The sequence below is a fragment of the Oryctolagus cuniculus genome, chromosome 2, assembly GCF_964237555.1.
Source record: "Oryctolagus cuniculus chromosome 2, mOryCun1.1, whole genome shotgun sequence".
NCBI lineage: Eukaryota > Metazoa > Chordata > Mammalia > Lagomorpha > Leporidae > Oryctolagus > Oryctolagus cuniculus.
The window spans coordinates 161,632,838-161,653,729 of record NC_091433.1 but is presented as its reverse complement, the minus strand read 5'-3'; the positions used below and the strand labels follow the sequence as shown (position 1 = coordinate 161,653,729).

The 20,892-nt window shown below is 39.1% G+C and overlaps 2 long non-coding RNA genes across 24 annotated transcripts in view; one reads left to right on the top strand and one right to left on the bottom strand.

The window, feature by feature from the left end:
* Positions 1-20,892, bottom strand: part of LOC108176366 (uncharacterized) — a 259,220-nt gene that overhangs the window by 129,581 nt on the left and 108,747 nt on the right. For 4 of the 22 annotated variants that reach the window (XR_011386674.1, XR_011386683.1, XR_011386689.1 and 1 more), the window contains exon 6: positions 11,221-11,284. The exons of the other annotated variants lie outside the window; for them this stretch is intronic. This is a non-coding gene — a long non-coding RNA (uncharacterized lncRNA). The remainder of the gene's footprint in view (positions 1-11,220; positions 11,285-20,892) is intronic. 22 annotated transcript variants of the gene reach the window in all.
* The window catches only part of LOC138848640 (uncharacterized), an 82,285-nt gene continuing 62,544 nt past the window's right edge, over positions 1,152-20,892 (top strand). The window contains exon 1 of one of the 2 annotated variants that reach the window (XR_011386694.1): positions 1,152-1,855. This is a non-coding gene — a long non-coding RNA (uncharacterized lncRNA). The remainder of the gene's footprint in view (positions 1,856-20,892) is intronic. The other variant, XR_011386695.1, reaches the window with a different exon arrangement.

Sequence of the window (20,892 nt, the reverse complement as noted above, 5' to 3'; positions counted from 1 at the left end):
TCAGGAGGAAGCACCTGGCTCCTGGCTTCGGATCGGCACAGTGCGCCAGCCGTAGTGGCCACTTGGGGGGTGAACCAATGGAAGAAAGACCTTTCTCTCTGTCTCTCTCTCACTGTCTAGCTCTGGCTGTCAAAAAAATTGTTTTTTTTGTATTTTTTGGAATTGCTTAAGACTCAACTTAGGATGAAAATATAATCATCACTATAATCATGTAATAATTTTATCAAATATAACATTATGCATATTGATAGATTGAAGCCCATTCTTTTTGTCAGATCAAGTTCTTCCTATCATCTTTAAGAAATGGTCCACAGCAAAACATTTAAACTTCTAGAACCAGTTTGTCTTTCTGTTATTTGAATCAACAGTGGCTCCTAGAAGACTGCTTCTAACCTGAGCAGGAAATCTATGCTCCAGAAACATTAGTTTATTCACATTACACATGCCAGAGATTTTAAGGAAAACTTTCAAAAATATTCTCAGATTGGTATAACTTAATGATGGTATTAGCAGTCATATCTAAACTTGGATTAGAAGTTCTTTTTGTCTAGCCTGCATTGCTTAGGCTGTGTTGCACAACTCTCCCCTGCAATGCCAGAGGACAGTGGATGATTTCTTTTCACAGCCTGCTTCACCCTGCAATTCCATTACCTCTGTACTTGTCCACTTCCTAAGTGCAGGCAATAACTCCTTGATTGCACAGCCTCTATCCCATTTACATTGTGTTCCTATTACATTTTATGGTTACCGCAATAGAGCAGAAACTTGATATTTGTTAAATGAATGCATTGCATGGTTTAAAGACAAATAGAAAAGTTAATGAGTTTCTGTGAAGGATGGTGGTCCATTCAGTCAAGTCCTTGGACTTGTGACATCACTAATGGGAATCATTGCTCCAAACAATAAACCTAAAATCCTGTAAGATTCTAAGGTGGAGTTAGGACAATTGTAGAAAACAGTTAATTTATTTGGTATATCTAAGACACAGTGGTGGTCGATAGGAAAACAAACACACTAATTTATAAGCATCTACTTCTGTATGGAAATGAACTTCTTAACTGGTAGTCCCTTTACCATAGTAACCTAGAAAGTGGTCATGATGATGCTGACACAACTGACTGTAACTACAAATTATCCAGTAATGTTGACTTGGAGACATCCAAGATCAACGAACAGGGTGAAGCCACGCTAACTTCAGCTGCATTGAGATTCGAACTGAACAGAAGAAGGACCTAGCTTCCAGCGACCTGATGAAAATTTTCAGACAAGAACTGAAAAAACAACCAAGACTCTGTGGGACAAGAGGAGAGAAGACAGAGGCACCACTGCAGTCAGCCGTGCAGCGAAGCCAGTCGCCGGCGGTGAGCAGCCATCAAGCCACGGCAAGGTAGGAAGAAACAGCTGCAAGCCCCGCTGCTCGGTTTTAGCTGAGAGGGAATTCCACAGTCAGCCGCTGACTTGGACTTCAGCCGGGGGAGCTGGCTGGGGTCTGAGCAACTGGCAGTCTTGGAGCAGTGAATCGCTGTGCGTCCTTGGCCCCATTCCTGCAGAACACCCTATTCCACAGTGAGGAGTCAAGCACTGCTCTTCGATTTTGCTCCTACCAGTAACGGAATCAGCAGCAGCAGGAGACCCCATCTTCTTAAAGAGAAATGAGAGGAGACGGAAGCAGCCCACATCACTGGTGATTGCCTGAGGAAGAAACTTGTGGACCTCACAGACCTTGAGTCCAGCCTGGGGGCCACTGGGGACCAGCTGTCCACCTAAACTGCTGAATTGAGGGCACATTGCCTGCCTGCCATTGCCCCCACAAAGGCTTCTGGCCAACAGCAGGGAGGAAGCAACGTCTTAAATGGTGAGTGCAGGCTGCCAGGGGTGAGTGCATGTGATGAGGGGATTTTATCTGAGGGATAAATCCGGGTCCCCACTGATTTTGAGTCTGTACCGCAGGGTTAGCAGGGGGCAGGATGCCCCCTTAAGCCTGTGAGGTGTTCCCCTCCCTTCTACATCACTGGTGTCTGTACTTAAACTGCCAAGGCAGAACACTGACAGGCAGCTGGAGCTGGGAACCGCTCAGCTTTCTCTGAGGACAGAGCAGCCTTGCAGGGCTGAGAATGGATCCTCTGCTCCCTGTGACTGGGGGAGCCCTGTGAGATGTATCTGTGGGAATTCTGTGACAGCTTGATATGGCATAGAGTCTAGCTGGGTCTCCGAGCAATTAATTTATCTGACTTCAGAGGCTCTGAGTTCTCCAAGTGCCTGGAGTAGTTCATTGCAGAGGGTCCAATGCTCACACTGAGCACTGCACAGATCCTCTGTGTGGTTTTAGTGAAGGTGTGTAGCCACTGTGGACTTGCTCTGGGCATTTAGCATTGTGGAAAAGAGGAGGTGAGGCAGTGATCACATCAGACAATGTGATCATACTATCTGTCTGCTGAAAATAGAGATCTACCACACCCTATGTGGGTGTCACTCTGGACTCATACCATCCCTGAGCACTGACAGGAACTCACTGACCCCACCAGGCACACATCTTCGAATATCCACTGAAGAAGCAGACACTCCCCTAAGCCACTGAAGCATATTTCAAAGATAAAAGACATCAGAGGAGAAAACCAAAAAGTGGTCCCACAAATGCCTAAAAATAAACATAGAAACATGAGAAACACAAAGAAGGAAGACAATGTGACTACTCCAAAGGCACACAGCAAAATTGCAATGTTAGAATGTGAAGGTGAAGAGATTGATGAAGTTCCTGAAAAAGAGTGCGGAAGAGTAATCATAAGGTTACTCAAAAGAAAGGAGGAGGCTGGCACTATTGCATAGTGAGTAAAGACACCACCTGCAATGCTAGCATGTAGGTGCTGGTTTGAGTCCTGAATGCTCCACTTCTAATCCAGCTCCCTTACAATGTGCCTGTGAAAGCAGTGGAAGATGGTCCAAGTACATGTTCCCTGCATCCATGTGGGAGACCCAGAAAAGGCATCTGGCTCCTCACTTCAACCTGATCCAGCTGTTACAACCATTTCAGGGATGAACCAGTGGATGGAAGATCCCTCTCTTACTATAAATCTGCCTTTCAAACAAACAATACATACATAAATAAATATTTTTAAAAGGCACAATGTGAAGCATATTCATGACAAAGAAATCCATACATGACATGGATGAAAAATTTTTCCATGAGAAAGAGATATTGAGGAGGAATCAGAGATATTAGAAATGAAGAATTCAACACATCAAAAAAAATACAGAGGAAAGCCTTATCAACAGACTTGGTGGGGCAGAATAAAGAATATGTAAACAAGAAGACAAATCTCTGGAAATATCTAAGTCAGGCAAAAAAAAAGTGAGGAAAACTGAAAATTGTGTTCAAAATTTATGGACAATATCAAATGATCCAGCATATGAGTGTTAGGAGTTCCTGAAGGTGTGGAAAGAGAGAATGCATTGGAAGGCCTATTCAGTGAAATAATAACAGAGAACATACCTCACTTGGAGAAAAAAAGGGACATCCAATACTGAAAGCACACAAAACTCTTAATAAACATGACCACAGAAGATCTTTACCATAATACAGTATAGTCAAACTTTGAACAGTAAAACATAAAGAAAATGTTCTAAAATGTACATGAAACACCAGATTTCTTTCAGAGTATCTATAATTGTACTGACAGTTGAGTTTTCATCAGAAACACTACAGGCTAGGAGAGACTAGAGTGACATATTCCAAGACTTAAAAAAAGAATACTGCCAATCCAGAAAACTGTACCCTGCAAATCTCTCATTTATGAAAGCAGGTGAAATAAAGATGTTCAAAATAAAGGGCAATTGAATGAATTTGTCACCACTCATCCAGCCTTATAAATGATGTTTAGGGTTGTGCTACATGTAGAAAAACAAAAAGATAGTCATCATTATGAAAGAATGTGAAGGCAGGAAATATCCCTGTAAAAGTATAAAGGAAATCCAAAGCAAACATTAGTAATATTTATGGAAAACTAACAGGGACAAATCATTACTTCTCAATAACAACCTTAAATATAAATTGCCTAAATAAATAACTAATAGATACAGATTGGCTGAATGGACTAAAAAACAAGACTATCTATTTCTGTTGCAAGCAACACAACTCACCAACAAAGATAAATGCAGACTGAAAGTGAAATTATTGAAAAAAGATAGTCTATTCTAATGGAAAGCAAAAAAAAAAGCAGTAATAACCTTCCTAATATCAGACAAAATAGACTTTAATACAAAATATCTTAAAAGAGATAAGAACAAGTCACCGTTGTCACCGATCAGGGAGAACATATGATATTTGTCCCTCTGGGACTGGCTTAATTCATTCAGCATAATGTTTTCCAGATTCCTCCATCTTGTTGCAAATGACCGGATTTCATTGTTTTTGACTGCTGTATAGTATTCTATAGAGTACATGTCCCATAATTTCTTTATCCAGTCTGCTGTTGGGTTGATCAGCTCTTGTCTTGACTGTTGATGTACAATGTAATACTTTATCCATTTTAGTATTTCTTTTTGTTCTAGTACTATTGGTTGAACTCTGTAATTAACACACAATTATTCTTAGGTGTTTAAATTTTAACTGAAAAGTGATCCCTGTTAAATATAAGAGCGGGCATAAGAGAGGGAGCAGATGTACAATTTGGGACATGCTCAATTGGACTTGCCCCAAATGGTGGAGTTAGAAACGTGCCAGAGGATTCCAATACAATCCCATCAAGGTGGCATGTACCAATGCCATCTCACTAGTCCAAGTGATCAATTTCAATTCACAATTGATCATACTGATAGGTCTAAGAGTCAAAGGGATCACACAAACAAGACTAGTGTCTGTGAATACTAGCTGATAGAATAAAAAAGGGAGAGAATGATCCAACATGGGAAGTAGGATACACAGCAGACTCATAGAATGGCAGATGTCCTACAAAGCACTCTGGCCTCAGAATCATCCCTTAAGGCAGTTGGATATGGCTGAAGAGCCCATGAGAGTATTTTAGGCATGGAAAGCCATGACACTGTGGCAAAAAAAAAAAAAAAAAAAAAAAAAAAAAAAAAAAAAAAAAAAAAAAAACCACCTAAATGAAAGATCTCTGTGAGATCCCAGTGGAAAGAATGGGGCCATCAAAGAAGGAGGTACCTTTCTCTGAAGGGAGGAGAGAACTTCCACTTTGACTATGACCCTGCTGGAATAAGATCGAAGTCAGCGAGCTCAGGGTGCTTCCACAGCCTTGGAATCTCATGACTAGAGCCTAGGGAGATTACTGAGGCCATAAACAAGAGTGTCAAATTGTTAAGTCAACAACAGGAGTCACTGTGTACTTACTTCTCATGTGGGATCTGTCCTTAATGTGTTGTCCAATGTGAAGTAATGCTATAACTAGTACTGAAACAGTATTCTACACTTTGTGTTTCTGTGTGGGTGCAAACTGATGAATTCTTTACTTAATATATACTAAATCGATCTTCTGTATATAAAGATAATTGAAAATGAATCTTGAAGTGAATGGAATGGTAGAGGGAGCGGGAGATGGGAGGGGTGTGAGTGGGAGGAAAATTATGGGGGGGAGGGGAGCCATTGTAATCCATAAACTGTACTTTGGAAATTTATATTTACTAAATAAAAAAAAAACTAAGATCTGGAACAAAAGAAGCATGTTCACTTTTACAATTGCTATTCATTATGGTTAGAAGTATTAGCCAGAGCCATTAACAAGAAAAAGAAATCAAAGGAATACAAATTGGAAAGGAGGATAAATTAGGAAGTCAAAATATCCCATTTTTGTAGATCACATGATACTCTGAATGGGGAAACCAAAACACTTCACTAAGAGACTGATGAAACTCATAAGAGAGTTTGGAAAAAGTGCAGCATGTAAACTCAACACAGAAAAACCAATAGCCTTGAATACACAGACAATGCCATGGCTAAGACAGGACTTTAAGATCAGTACCACTCACAATGACTATAAAAATTTAAATATCTCATAATAAATTTAACCAAGGAGGTGAAGTTTCTCTATAACAAAAACTGTTATTAAAAAAATTAAAGAAATAAATGAAAAAGATGCATAAAAAGGAAGAATCTTCCATGTTAGTGGATTGGAAGAATCTGTATCATGAAAATATACATACTCCTTAAAGGAATTTACAGATTCAATGTGATCTCAATCAAAATATCACAACGTTTTTCTCAGATCTAGAAAAAATAATGTTAGAATTCATACAGAAACACAAGAAACCCCGAATAGCAGAAACAATCTTAAACAACAAAAATAAAGCTGGAGGCATCACAATACCAGATTTCAAGACATACTACAGGCTAGTTATCATCAAAACACACTGATACTGGCACAAAAATAGACATGTAGATCAATGGAGCAGAATACAAACCCAAGAAAACAATCCACACTTCTACAACCAACTAATCTTTCACAAAAGAGCTAAAATCTATCTATATAAAAAGTACAATCTGTCTAACAAATGGTGCTTCGAAAGTTGGATCTCCACATGCATAAGTATTAAACAAGATCCCTTCCTTATATCTTATACAAAAAGCAAGTCAAAATAGAACAAGGATGTAAATCTATGACTTAATACCATCAAAGTACTAGAGGAAAATTTCAGGAAAACTCTGCAAGACATTAGCAAAGGAAAAAACTTCTTGGAAAAGACCCCAAAAGCACAGATTATAAAATAAAAAATAGACAAATGGATTACATCAAGATAAGGAGTTTCTGCACGTTAAAGGAAACAGCCAATAGAATGAAGAAACAATGCACAAAATGTGAGAAAATATTTGCAAACTATGTAACTGGCAAAGGATTACTATCCAGGATCTATAAAGAGCTCAAGACACGTAGTAACAACAAAACAACCTAAGTAGGGAAATGGACAAAGGACATGAAGGGGCACTTTTCAATGAATGAAATGCAAATAGCCAACAGACATATGAAAAATATTCATGATCACTAGCCTTCAGTGAAATGCAAACAAAACCACAACAATAACCTCATAGTAGTTATAGTGGATTTATACAGAAAAAAAATCAATAAATGCTGGTGAGGATGTGGGGAAAAAGGTACCCTATTCACTACTTTGGGGAATGTAAACTAGTACAACCATTGTGGAAAATAGTATGAAGATTCCTTAGAAATCCTAAAATAGATCTATCATATGACCCAGCCATCCCACTTCTGGGAATGTACTCAAATGAAATGAAATCAGAACATGGAGGACCAGTGCTGTGGCTCACTTGGTTAATCCTCCACCTGCGGCACCAGCATCCCATATGGGTGCCAGGTTCTAGTCCCGCTTGCTCCTCTTCCAGTCCAGCTCTCTGCTGTGGCCCAGGAAGGCAGTGGAAGATGGCCCAAGTGCTTGGGTCCCTGCACCTGCATGGGAGACCAGGAGGAAGCACCTGGCTCCTGCCTTCAGATCGGCACAGAGCACCAGCCTTGACAGGAATTTGGGGGGTGAACCAACAGAAGGAAGACCTTTCTCTCTGTCTCTCTCTCACTATCTAACTCTATCTGTCAATTAAAAATAAAAAGAACATGGAAGAGTTATGTGTACCCCCACATTTATTGCACCTGAATTAACAATAGCTATGCTATGGAATCAACCCAGATGCTCATCAAACGATGACTAGGTAAAGAAAATGTGGTATATATACAGTACAGAATACTATTCAGTTGTAAAAAAGAATAAAATCCTGTATTTGCAACAAAATGGAAGCAACTAGAAACCATCATGCTTAATGAAATGAGATATCCCCAAAAGACAAATATTATATGTCTTCCCCAATCTGTGTAAATAATATAATACAAAAAATGTAACATACATGAGCAAAATTGACACTTTGAGATTTGATAATTTTTACAGCCCTTGTCTATACTGCTGTTGGTTTTTCTCCTTACTTTTTGCTGAATTCTTTACTTAGTGGGGGCTTAAGCTTATGATTATAAAATAAACTGAAAGTATGTGATTGTAAAATTTAAATGGAAGAAGAAAGGAATTAGGAGGAAGGGTAGAGCATGAGCAGCAGGGAGGGTAAGATGAAAAATATCACTATGCCACTAAAGCTGTATATATAAAACACATGAATTAGTTCACCATATATAAATTTTAAATAATCAAAAAAATAAAAAAAGTTTTCAGAAAGACACTCATAAGTAAAATAAATATTTTGTGATTTTAAAAAACCAGAAAGTACTTATAAATATATTAACTGATTTGGAATTGTGAGTGATATTAAGAGAATATGGCTTTTGGCCGGCGCCCCGGATCACTAGGCTAATCCTCCACCTAGCGGCCCTGGCACACCGGGTTCTAGTCCCGGTCGGGGTGCCAGATTCTGTCCCGGTTGCCCCTCTTCCAGGCCAGCTCTCTGCTGTGGCCAGGGAGTGCAGTGGAGGATGGCCCAAGTCCTTGGGCCCTGCACCCCATGGGAGACCAGGAGAAGCACCTGGCTCCTGCCATTGGATCAGCGCGGTGCGCCAGCAGCAGCGCGCCGGCCGCGGCAGCCATTGGAGGGTGAACCAACGGCAAAGGAAGACCTTTCTCTCTGTCTCTCTCTCTCTCACTGTCTACTCTGCCTGTCAAAATAAATAAATAAATAAATAGATAGATAGATAAAAATAAAAAAAAATAAGAGAATATGGCTTTCTCTGAATGTATTTATAATTTTTTAGCAATATATGAAAAAACAAACATTAATAATAAAATAATAACTAATAAAAACTTAATCAAAGGAAATCAAAAAAGGAGATGAGTGTTGTTTAGACAATTCATGAAGGAAATACAGTTTGATTTCAGAAATAATAATAATTATTATTGTAATAATAATGCATGAGATTCAGTTATTGTAAAATAAGTCCAGTGGAATCCTTAAAGATGAAAGGGGTTGAATTCACACACTGTCCTGAGAATAGGAATGTCACATACTAATTACAAAGTTGTGAATATTTAAAATTATATATCATAATGTGTAGCTGGCTAGCAGAGGGAACATGGGTAGGGAATTTTGTGAGGTTTGGCTCTGGTTTAGAATCATGTTAAGCTAAGTTCCTAAAGAAGTAGGTGACCTTAAGAAACTAGTATTTGTAGAGAGAATGACGCTGTATTAGAGAGCTAACATGAAACTATAGCCAACTTCTGCTTTAGCATAGAACATAATGTTGATTCCAGTGGAAATGGAGGTTGGGGGAGGAAAATGAGGGAAGTGTGAGATACAAATTTTATCAGTTTTTCAAGTGTTAAAAGTTAATTAATATTAATATTAGAGCATAATATCGGTATTAGTAGAATAGAATAGATGATAAAAATGTGGATCTTGGAATCAAATTGTTTAAATTAAATTCCAGTTCTCTAAATTTATAAAACTCATAGCCCTTATTTCATTAAACATTCTGTCAGCTATCCTCTTCAGAGATTCTATATAAGCGGAAAACTTAGAATTGTCCCACTGATGCTCACTGATGCTGTATTTTAATTATCATTACTTCTTGTTGCTATTACTATTTAGTCTTTGCTTTTCATACAATACAGTTTCTACTTCTATGTCTTCCAGTTTATCAATCTATTTTTTCTATAGCACCTAATTGTGTGTTTTTATATTGAGTTTCAGATTTTCTCACCTCTATAAATTGATTATTGGTGTTTATTATACCTTTCATCACCTACTTCATGAGAGCAGAATCTTCTCCTTCTTTGACATAGCTGATGAATAATCACCAGCAGGCCTTCACTGAGACCCTGGGTCCTGTAGCCACATGACCACTGCTGACCTCGGGGTAGACTCATCACTGCTGAACGATGGCGAAAGTTCTGAATTTTCGCTCATTACCCCTTATATCATCCAGGCTATACCTCCTTAGCAACATATGAAATAGTTGTCCAAGCTTCCTACCCCTTCATATGGTCTCCTGTGACAATATGCAAGAGAGTTTCATTTACCCCCAGTAAATGATAAACATCCCTGATTTCTACTCAGCCTTCTCTGACAATATCCCAGCACCATGTTGGAGTTATAGTCTGATGAAGGTAGATGCCTAGACTCCAAATTCGGCCTTCTGTGGGATATGGATGGCATAAATTTTTCTGTATGCTTTTTGCTTTGTTTTGTTTTGTGTTGACTGGAATTGAGTGGTTATGATCTGTCTTACTAGAATTCCCCTTTCCAAGAGTAGGCTTTCATTTTTTTTTTTCTTTCTATCTATGTGCATTCTGTTTTAGGATTGTGGCTTCTCTGGAATGCAGCCCAGGATATGTGAGGCAAAAAGAAAACAAAATTCTAAACAGCAAGAAAATACTCAGGGAACTTACAGTCATGTCATTCCTTAGATTAGGTCTCCAGCCAGTCTGCCTTCTCTCCACCTATCAGAGACTTCTTACTTTTGTTTAATACATAATAACAAAGACTTTCATCTGTTTTTGTCAGCAGAATGGGGGAAATCACAAGTAACATGTGTTGACTGTACTTGGAGCCCTAGGTATTGTAAGATTTCCCGAACTGACTGGTGAAAACACAAACTATTCTGAGCTCTGTGTGGGCTCAAGATCATTTAATCTGTTCAAGTAATTTTTTTCTATATTTCAATTCATTTGCTCATCAGAACTCATCTGAAACTCAAAGGGTATGTTCTGCTGACCCTAGAATTTCTCTTGCACAGCTCTGTCATCCTCCTATTGCTTCCTGCTCTGTGTACTCTTGTGAATTGTAGCTGCCTTGACTTCCCTCATGTTCACCTCCTATCTCCCTGTCCTGAAAGAGGACGCTGCAGCAATCACAAGCCATGCTTGATTTGTCTCCCTGTGTCAGAGGTCATAGTCATGTGCTGACTTTTGCCAATATCTGAAAATTATACTGCATTCATTTTTTTTTTTTAATTTAGGGGACAAAAAAGTTTCAGTTACTCTGTGAGGGTCAGAGTAGAATTTACATGCCTTCTGTTTTCCCTTTAATCTTATCTTGAGTATTGCCTAAAATATGATACATGTTTACTACAATCTTCCCTTGTAAGCCTTTGAAAATCCTGATTTTCAATAGAAATATTAGTTCCGAAAGTGTATGACTTACTTTAAATTTACCAGACTTACTTGATCTATTTCTATTATTTTATAATGTTTCCAATAAAAAGCAAAAAGGACAACAGGCCATTAACATAGAAAGCAGAGAAGACAATGAAGCTGACCTACCTTACTTAGGGGAACATTAATGTCTTATGCACGTTGAATTCCTTAAGATGAAATTCTTTTTTAGCTATAAAAATATTATATTTTATTATGGTAAAGATGAGGCATACAAACAAGCACAAATAAGACAATATAAATCAATCACAAATGAATTGTATGCTCATAGGCACAACTAACTATTCTTACACTTTTTTCCTAACTATAAGCATAATCTAATTCAAAGTTGGATTCCTCTGATTTTAAGATGCAGGAAAGTTTGGATAACATTGGTTCAAATCTGCATTGTATTTATCTTACAAAAAACCAAGGCCTGCCACATGATTTTTGGGAATCCCTAGTAGCTCTGATTCCAAGTTTATCTTTTTAAAATTCATTTTTATTAATATAAGAATAATAGATTTCCTATAGTTCAGAGATACAATTCTATCATGATACTTTCTCCCTTCCTTCCTCCTCCTTCCTTTCTTTTACCTTTTAATTTCTGTGCTATCACATTTTAATTTACTTTATAATCATAGACTTAATGCTCCATTAAATGGAGAATCCAACAAGCAAAAAGTAGAAAGATCACTGTTCCTTAGGTGTAAAGGCAAGGAATGTAAATAGTTATCAAATGCAAAGATGAAGTTCACTCATATATATTACTTTTTTGTACTACATGTATTGCAAACTATATCCCGTGACTTTGTTAAGGGATAATAGATCTCATTTTACTATATCACCAAATTCATAAATCTAATTTTGTAAGTAGGAAAATGAGATCTTACACTTGTGTGGTTTTATCACATAATATATTAAATTGATTAAAATTATTAAAGGCAATTAAAGCTTTCTCCAAAAGAAAAATTATTCTCAATTTAAAAAGTGAGAGTTTGCCTCCATTTTATGTTTTATTTTTACTAATAGTCTCATAATATTATTCAAGTATTACATTGACTATAAAATGCAAAATGTAGTTATAGTATCCATTTGTTAAGTCTATGGGAGACTGAGAAGTCATCAAAGTGTAATTGTGCTTAAATAGTATTATAGATGCTATTTGAACCAGTAAAGTTGTTCTATTACTTAATTCATATTTATTTCACATCAAAAGTATACTATGTGTGCTAGTGTAAACAGTGACTAGTTGTGATATTGCTTTCAAAACTGAAATGAAATTTCTTATTAATGAATTAAAAGTATTTCTAATTTTATTATAGATATCAACATTTTTAAGAGTCTACAGGGAATATTGCTGAGAAATAGAGGTACCCTTCCCTATAGATGGAATTTTTAAACAATTTAGAGCATTTTGGTACTATTAATTGCTATACATACTGCCTCAAATTAGGTTCCAGAAAAAGTTGAAATAATAGGTTTAATTCATTGAATTCTGTTTTCTTATTCAAATACCATAAATAGATAAGGAAATAGAAGCAAGAGAAGAACATCTCCATTTTTGCAGGAAACAGAAAATCCATACTTCATATAATTACATTATAGTGGTACCTTTAATCATTGAATTTTTTTTTTTTTTTTTACCAAGACTGACCAGAATGACAATAATTGTTGCTGCAACATCTTTTGGTAAGAAGTTTTTCAAGAATTTCCTGATCAATTATTGTAGCGTATTTCAGACCAGAATATTTTTGACCAGAAAATATTATGGCAATGGTTAATAGCAAGTGTCCTTTCTCAAATACCAAGTTAAATACAGTGTAACAATTTCTTTTCCAGTCTTTAATTCAGAACTTTTTATTATGCTAAATTTCATATTCTCTGAGTGAAATATAAAAGTGGCTTATCTCAACCTTATTGAGTCAGATAAGAGTTTTTGTAGCTTTCCTGTGACTATTTTAGGAAAAAAAAAAAAAAAAGATGCATCCCTTAGAGCTCCCGTTGATGAATTCTGTGCTCAGCCATCACACAATGACAGGAAATCTAGCCTAGGAAGATATTCTGCAATGTTCCTTCCAATCTAAGGGTGTTTGTTTTATCTATGGCATAAAGTTTGTATTCATGGATTATTTAAAAACTGCAAATTTCTCCCTTTCAAACATGCATGTTAGGATTCTCCCATTCAAAGAAAGATTATATTTATTCTGTTTGTGTACTCTTTAAAAAGGCTGTAGTGTCACAAGTATTTAAAAGCAAGATTTATTTAAGTAAGAGACCTTCATTTAGACCTTCATTTAGAGTGGCCTGGAGGGGCGCTCCAAGAGAGGCAAAATCCAAAGTGACTGGTGGTAGTGGCGTTTTTAAGCACAATCCTGGGGAAGAAACTGTCAATCAGTGCAAATCAGGGACAAACCCCTCAAAAGACCTGATTTATATCATAATCTTTTTACCCTGTCTGGCTTGCTCATGATAAAACAGAAGAGCCATCAGAAGGGTGGGATGCCTACTTTGCTTTACAGTAAACTGGGAGCTCAGATGCATGGAAGGCTCACTCCCTTGCTATTCTCATGGAAAGACTGGAAATTCCTAAGGAATGGGGAAGGCACTTTTAATCTTGGTGAAGGTAATTTTTTGGGAAAGCAAGCATTCTGCACCCTCAATTTCCACCTGGAACTCGCTGACTGCCTATTAACCTGACTCCTCACATTCCCTCCCCCAGAAGAATGGACCTTAACTTCTATTAAGGAGGACGGGACCATGACCGCTCTGGCTTCTTCAAGCTGCGTAGGGGCGGAGTAGGGAACGGCAGTCAAGTCAGGGTTCCAGCGGGTGGCCTCTCAAGGGGGACACAGAGCCAGTTTGCAGAAATGCTTCCATCCGTGGTTTCATGGGCATGGCCATCCCCTCAATAGTTTTGACTGCCTTGGAAGTTGGGCTGAGTGAAGGGCTTTTTTCAGCATAGAGCCAACAGTGTCTGCAGCTCTGATCCAAGAGTCCTTCAACCCCCAGGGCACTTCCACATCCAGTGACCAGCTCTTGGCTGGCAGAGCTGCTGGGGCTCTTCATAAGCTGACTTTTGTGTCCATCTGAAGCCTTGGCTTTCCTCATTGAAAACCAACACCAACAGGCTAGTGGTGGACTAACCTGTTGGGTCTCCTTGATGGCACATGACTGTGTAAAGCAGTCATTAATTGGCTTGCTGCCTATCCTTACGTTGTTCCTGCCACCTAGCATTTTTTTCTTCTTCCTGGTATTTGGTAAGCAGAACACAGAGGCAGCCTTTAATGTCAGCCAAGAGGTTGTTCAGTTGCATCACTAGACTTTGGTGGCCTGATCCAGAAATCTATAGTCACAGACATATTCTGAGAACAGCTTTTCTGTGAGATAGACAGTGCCCATGAGGAAAACTACGTCCTCACTTTAACATCAAACATGCAGACCACCTTATGTCAGCTGTCTATAAATGTATTGGTAAAACTTACCTCTCTCTAAGTTTGGTTTGAAAAGGGAGATTCTGTCTGTTTACTGTGCCCAAGGCAAAGTAAATCTAACTGTGAAAACATAATTTAAGCCCTTATTTTGGTTATGTTACTTGGCTTTTATGTAGCCAGGCTATTATTACAGAAAAATGTTAGTCATCCCTTTTATAAGGCCTAAAGACCAAACTGTACATCCCAATGGAGAGTCCTTCAGAATAGAACCAGTTCTTTATCTTCAAAAGAGTAGAGAAATGAGTGAAAAAGCCAGCCTTCTCAGATCGCTTACTGTTAGTAGCCTAATATCAAATGAAAATTAGCAAGCAATTTTAACTGTTAAGTAACAACTTATGAAACATTTACCAAACGGTCCAATGCCTTTTATAAATTTCAAGACAAGAGTACATGCATTCGGAAACAACACTTAAATATCTAACACATGTGTAACTTGTTTGACCATTAAACTTAAGCACAAACATGTCAGTGACAAATATTTCTTTCTACCAACAAATTTAAAACATCTGAAACAGATTTATCTAGGTCACATGAGCTAAAAACATATATTTGATTAATTTAGCAGTTTGAATTCATGAGCAATCTTTTATCTATAAGCCAATTAAGACAGAGGTTTTAATAAATTTTCTCATGTAGGCATACAATATGTATACAAGTATTATACAAGGTAGAACAATATAGCAGTTTCAGTAGTATCTTCTTAAATATTTATTTTTTTTAAATATGATCAATCAATAAGAATTATCTCCTGCTCTTAGTAACCTGAAATAATCATACTTTTTCTCACTTGGGACCTACAGTCCATTATTGGCTTTTTCTCCTTACAGAATTTTCCCAAAGTACTGGATACAATAGAGGTCAGGGAAAAAGAAGCCCTTTGGAACCCAAAAGAGGACACATTTAAACACAGAACCAACAATGTTTTAACTTCCATGAGCAGTAAATCTGATTTTTAGTGTTTGGAGAGCACAAAACTGTGGATAAGAGTTTAAATGCCATGTTTCAAAGAATAAACTCATTAACCAACATGAAGAGGCACTTGCTTACTCCACACAGTATTTCTGAAAGCACCGGTAGAAATTTATAAAATATTTATCCTTTTTAGGCCTCTGGGCCTTCTCATTAAGATAACCATAATATCAGATAACACAAGATCATCAGACTTTTTTAATTTTTGGACATTTTTACCAGTAGCAATTTACATTATCATAGCTTAAAATTTAGCACCACTTCACATCTTGACAGTACCTTTAATATAATACAAATCTCTACAAGATGAGAGATATATCCTTTGATACTTCCAGGAGCCCAGCTGGAATTTGGAACTTTGGCCGGCGCCGCTACTCACTAGGCTAATCCTCCACCTGCGGTGTTGGCACCCCGGGTTCTAGTCCCGGTTGGGGTGCCGGATTCTGTCCCGGTTGCTCCTCTTCCAGGCCAGCTCTCTGCTGTGGCCCGGGAAGGCAGTGGAGGATGGCCCAAGTGCTTGGGCTCTGCACCCACATGGCAAACCAGGAGAAGCACCTGGCTCCTGGCTTCAGATCTGCGCAGCGCGCTGGCCTTGGCAGCCATTTGGGGGGTGAACTAACAGAAAAGGAAGACCTTTCTCTCTGTCTGTCTCTCTCTCTCTCTCTCTTTCTCTCACTGTCTAACACTGCCTGTCCAAAAAAAAAAAAAAAAAAAAAATTTGGAACTTTGATTGTTTTGAATGCCTGTCAAAGATGCCAAGAAGGTTTAAAACATCTGGTAGAAATAGGATTCCTTAACATCATGATAATATAGACTAGATTTGATCATTATTACAAAGTGATCACCCAAATGCTTTAGAATAAGTATATATTTAAGCAAACCATAACTCTTTTAAAACTCAGCTGTTTTTAAACTATCAGAACTTAACAGAGACATTAAGAGAACACAACAGATTACTTCAAAAGAACACAACATCTGTGTTGTCTTTGGTCATCCCAAAAATCAAAAATAAAACCTTCAATATAAGAGTTAGTGCATAAAATCATCTCATAACAATTTTAGCAGAGTCAGAACTAGGGAAGAGAAAATAGCCTACTGGAGCTGGCTAGAAAAGTGACAAAGTCACCAATTAAACAAAAACTATTAAAGGAGATGCTGCAGTTTTTAAACAGATTTTTAAGATTTTTTTCAAAATATTACTAGCATATATGAGTTGCAAAAACCCCACTGCTTTAACAGAGGATCAGATTCTAATTCTATGTCAAAGAAAAATAGATTTTTGTATTTAAAATTTGTTTTTCTCTTATAACATTCTATGACTTCCTCATACCTTCTGTAACTAATTTAAATCTTTCTATCTTTTCTATTACAGTCTAGAGTAAATTAAGTAAAGTAATTCTATAAACCATATCCTTTCTTTATTCAAAAAAATCTCTTTCCTTCTTAACCTTCCTTACTAAGAACACATTTTTATACTTGTGACCTTTTTCCATCTGCTGATTTCCTTGATTTACATTTTGAAATAACCCATTAAAAATATCCAAATTAAGACAACATTTTAAAAATAATATAACACAATGACACCTCAAATTTCAACTTTAGCTACTTTCAAGTGATGTTGAACTATTATTCATAGACAGTTTATGGAAACATATTTGCTAACAAACTCAAATAGTTTTTCCATAGAATATAAAGTGCTAAGAGTATCAAAGTTTACATTTAGACACATTTATCTCATTTACAATTACCGAATTTACATTTAGCAATTATACCTAGATGACTTAAGATGCTGATATTATAGCATACCTCTATCTGAATTAAGGTCAGAATTACATTTACATGGAATTTTATTCTTTTTTTATAAAACTCTAGCTAGAAATCAGTGACATAAAACAGAGACTGTAAAATCTATTTTAGGGGACTGACAAAACTGATTATCCATTGTTATTTTGGCCAGATTTGTTAAACCAAGTTATAAAACAAATTTGGCAAGTTACAATGCAAAGATTTTAGGCAGTGATCTTTTTTTTTTTTTTTTAATTTTTTGACAGGCAGAGTGGACAGTGAGAGAGAGAGACAGAGAGAAAGGTCTTCCTTTGCCGTTGGTTCACCCTCCAATGGCCGCCGTGGCCGGTGCGCTGCGGCCGGCACACCACGCTGATCCGATGGCAGGAGCCAGGTTCTTATCCTGGTCTCCCATGGGGTGCAGGGTCCAAGCACTTGGGCCATCCTCCATTGCACTCCCTGGCCACAGCAGAGAGCTGGCCTGGAAGAGGGGCAACCGGGACAGAATCCGGCGCCCCGACTGGGACTAGAACCCTGTGTGCCGGCGCTGCTAGGTGGAGGATTAGCCTAGTGAGCCGTGGCGCCAGCCGGCAGTGATCTTAAACCCAATGTCTCATTACAGCTGAACCAAATTTTCATGCAAGAGATTGTTATTTAGCAAACACATCTTTTTGGAATCTAATTGAATTTGAGTCTAGTTTTCGTTTTCCACTGGAGATTATTTACCATTATGTTAGGTTTAATGGGAGACAGCATTCATCAGAGCAGATAGGAACCCCTCCAGAGAGATTCCTAAGTAGGAGAATATGATAGGTGATATAATGAAGTACGATGACTTACAAGGTGGCTCCTATAAGAGCCTGTGAAAAGGCAGGCAGGAGGGAAAAACTGGAGGTCCTGCAAGGTGATGATAACTTATACTACAGACCAAAAACCAATACTGGAAGTGTCTAATCATGGGGCTGTCAGTCAAGCCAGCCTCACGGATGGAAGTCAGGTCAGAAGGTGTCTCAAGAAGTCCAAGACATCACCAAACATATTAATCCATGTATATTCAATAGTATCTGAGGTTATTGGGCCTAGATTCTTGCCTAGAAACCCCCAGGCAAAATTACAACAATGGGGCAATTTCATCAGGCAAAACTCTCCTGCACTGGGATTAAAAGCCTCAACAATATTCAAACAGAAAAACAGAGGGACCCTGGTGGCTCACTAAATATACCCAAGGACCCTGTGACACTTTGGAAAATAATTTAATGCATATTGGAGCATATGCAGGGAAATAAAGGCAAGAAGGTGTTAGGAGACAGAGTTCTGAGACAGGGAGGCAGAACAGAGGGGCTGGCACTTTTTACAGCTCACTTAGGCTAGCTTTTCCATCCTCTGGCTTTTAACCAGGCCAGGTGGTGGTGCAGACAAGAATGAGGCACTTTTCTGCAAGTTCAGGGTCAAAGGAGTCCCGAAGTAGGTGGTTGCCTTCTGGCTGGAATGAAAGGGTAAAAATGGAATTGTACCTCAGTTCTTTTCTCTCCCATATTTGAGATGTCGCAAAACTCTGCCTGTGGTGTCCAGAGCTGCACTGAAGCCCGAAGGGAAGAGAGGAAGGTGAGGGTGGGATTAGCACGGATTACCTACTCTCACTCAGCCTTCTGTGACTGTAGCTTAGGGTACACATTTTTCAGAATAGCACACACAGGGAGTGATCAGTTCCCTTACTGGTGGTGTGCTAGACTGGGCCTTTGCCTGCTGAAATGTATACTGTCACTTTGTTCTTATAAAGGAAAAACAGTTGTTCTGTGCCCCTTATCCTTGAGTCTTACCTAATAGGCCTGATTTCTATAATGAGCCTTCATGGGAGAGCCTTAGCAAAGGTGTTTTTAAGCTAGAGTTTGGTGAGAGAGTGCCAGTCCTGGTTACTATCTCGGTTGGTGACTAGGCAGGTGAAGAAACAAAGAAGCATAGTAGGGGAATAAATTATCCCCAGTGAACCTCCTCTGAGGTATGGGCTACATAGGAAGGACCTGACAGAGGGCACCCAGAAGAGAGGACGTGAGAAGGGAGATAGGGGATATGGAGACATGCTGGGACTTGTCTGTGCAAGTTCGGGTCACATGGAGACTTAATGGGAGTCTAGATCGAAAAACTGTCTGTCTGCAAAAGGGATAATTAAACCTTAACCCAGAGCTAACCAAGGAAATATCTAGGAAATTCCAACCAACAGGACCAGGGATTTGAGTCTGTAGGAACTGAGGAGGCCTGGGGAGGCACAGAAAGCATTTAGAGGAGCAGAGAAATACAGAGATCTTATCAGGATTTGAAGTAAAGGAAAAACTCACTGGGGCATGGAGCCTGGAGCCCATGGCCTTGCTCCAAGCTGTGCCTAGTCTCCCCGACAAATTAATCTCCAAGGAAAAAAGAACAAACCACAGTTTTCAGCGCAGCACCTTAACAGACTGTCAGAGCCTGGTGTATCGTCAAGGAGTCCTTGAAAAGCATCAGAGAGTGGCCCTGGCCTAAATTTCAAGGTTATTCCAATCGCTTCTCCCAGTCCTGCAGGACCAGCGGATCCCCACAGAAGGAAGCCGAGTCAGAGCAGACCAACCTTCCCAGAGCTGAGACAAGAAATATGAAGAGCGGAGCCTCTGGCTCTATACCTTGTGAGGACCCCAACAGAGCAGGGAATTTGCTCCCTGCTGGAAAGTGCATTTCCCGGCCCAACACCATTTCAGCTGTTGGGGTCTGGTGTTCAGCCAAGAGACCTTCTGGAAGCGCTGGAGTGTAGCCCCAGCCAGAGTCCAGCAGCTGTCTCAAGGCACTCTTCCAGTCCCACATGAAGGGCTGATCCACGCAAGAGGGAGGGGAGGTGTTTCACAGTCCAGCACCCACACAGCTTGACAGGGACAGGGTCAAGAGACTTTCAGAACACACCGGGGAGTGTCCTGGCCAGAGTCATCCAGTTATCTCAAGGTCTTTATCCAGCTCCTTCACGAACGGCCGATCCACACCAGAGAAAAGAGGGGTTAGAAGGTCAACTCCAGGGGATTGGATTGCACGGGCCTAATCAGCGAGCCTGGCCCCTGAGTCTTAAGGCCAGCAGCCGCACTAATCACTTTTATCCAGCTGATAAGGCCCCGGTGTTTTTGAGTAAATGAGAGGGTTGCTATGGAGGTGAGTGAAACTCTGAAAAACAGAAATGAGAACAGTCTGCGTGCTCACCCATCTGCGAGATGACCCGACACTGGCTGGAACTGACCTCTGGGAGGATCCCCGTGATGCTGGAGTCGCTGTCTGAGAGTCACTGCACCAAAATGTTACAGCTGAAATGGTGGCAGGGAAAAGATGACCTCGTTTCTTTGCCTTACATGGAAGAATTTCCCAGCAACAAGGCTGAGGGAAAGCATTTAAAAGTATTTAAAAGCAAGATTTATTGAAGTCAGAGACTGCCAGGCAGAGTGGCCTGGAGAGGGGCTCCAAGAGAGGCAAAACGCCAGTACCCCGTTTTTTTTGACTGACAGAATGATATGATGTAGGTAACAGTGTATGAGTTCTGGAA